This window comes from Eleginops maclovinus, chromosome 17 (assembly GCF_036324505.1).
Source record: "Eleginops maclovinus isolate JMC-PN-2008 ecotype Puerto Natales chromosome 17, JC_Emac_rtc_rv5, whole genome shotgun sequence".
NCBI lineage: Eukaryota > Metazoa > Chordata > Actinopteri > Perciformes > Eleginopidae > Eleginops > Eleginops maclovinus.
In genome coordinates this window covers 16284563-16286162 of record NC_086365.1, presented here as the reverse complement: position 1 = coordinate 16286162, position 1600 = coordinate 16284563, and positions in this window count along the sequence as shown.

The window sequence follows — 1600 nt, the reverse complement described above, 5'->3', positions numbered from 1 at the left end:
CAGACACACACTGCTGTAGAGCTAGATGATCAAATGAGAGTTGAAAAGAGTCGGAGAGAATATGTCGAAACTGTCATTGACTTAAATTAAAAATAGAAATACTATATATACATATTTCACCGAGGCAGTAGAGTAAAAGTACCAGCTAAATGCACGTATCAAAAGTAAAAGCCCTCAGTATGCAGAATGTAGTTTGTTAATGTGGTGTAGATTAATAGCACAAATAAAATAACATGTATAGGCTAGTTATTTATATTTTGCCATAAAATTGATTCCCACAGTTCTCCGAATATCTTCACCCTCAAAAAATGCCGAGCGACCTCCAGCAGACGCCATCGATCCGGGCGATGGAGACGATGTCCTCAAGAAGATAGATTTTATTCAGATATATGCTCGTCTCTTTATCACATATTTCCGATTTGTGCAGAAGTGACAGACTGTGTACTCTTCACACATTTACATCAACCTCACACTGCTTTCAAAATGGAGAAAAAATTAATTAAATCAGACATTTTCATTTTCAGGTTTAAATTACTGAAATTGAGGCTAATGTTGGGCTATAAAGGAACTACAGCACGGTCACATGACTTCACGTCTCCACCGCTAAGCTAAAGGAGGCTAATGTTGGGCTATAAAGGAACTACAGCACGGTCACATGACTTCACGTCTCCACCGCTAAGCTAAAGGAGGCTAATGTTGGGTGTGATAATGTTTTGTCGTCTCATTTAGACTCTTGTTAGCAACCTCTGTTTTATGCCGTGTTTTATGTCGTTGAGCAGTAATCTCTCGTGTTAAACACAGAGAGTCTCACCACAGGAAGTCTTTGAATCATGGATGTGTTTCTGGTTTCAAGGAATTCTGAAATATTGATGTGTGTTCAGCTTTAAGCCTCTAATCACTGCCGCCTTTAAAAAAAATAATATCCTCTACTCTCTCTCTCTCACACACACACACACACACACACACACACACACACACACACACACACACATTCACACGATACACGTTCATTACGTTTTCTGCCCGCTGTGTGTGTGTTCTCTGCACTTGACACCAATCTTCCCCCACTTAGCTCTCCCTTCTCTACCTCCCCCCCTCCCTCTCTCTATCTCCCATCTTTACTCTGTTTGCTGGAATTGGACTCTAATTGGCTGTGTGTGTGTGTGTGTGTGTGTGTGTGTGGTAGGTAAAACAGTCCAATATTCTGAAGGCCTGCTGGTGCTGCCTATAGGCTTCAATGTTAATATGATGAAGTGTTAAAAAGACAAATATTTGTAATAACATAACAAGTTAAGAAATGCATGTGCAATATAAAAATGACATAAATAAATTACAAAAAAATACAATATACTGTATAAATACAAAACCACCTGTATCTGTGCATTTATTTTTACTTGATATAAAATAGAGAACAACTCCGTATTGAAACGCTGTAAATGGCTTTTTCTTGTCAGGGTTTCCTAAGAAGGCACGACCCAATCGAGTACAAAACAAAAGGTCAGGTAGTCTGAACAAAAAGCCATCTTTAATCCACAAAAAAAGCCGAGAAAACAAGAAAAACTGAACAGGAACAAAACCAGGAACACGAGTACAGAAGCCC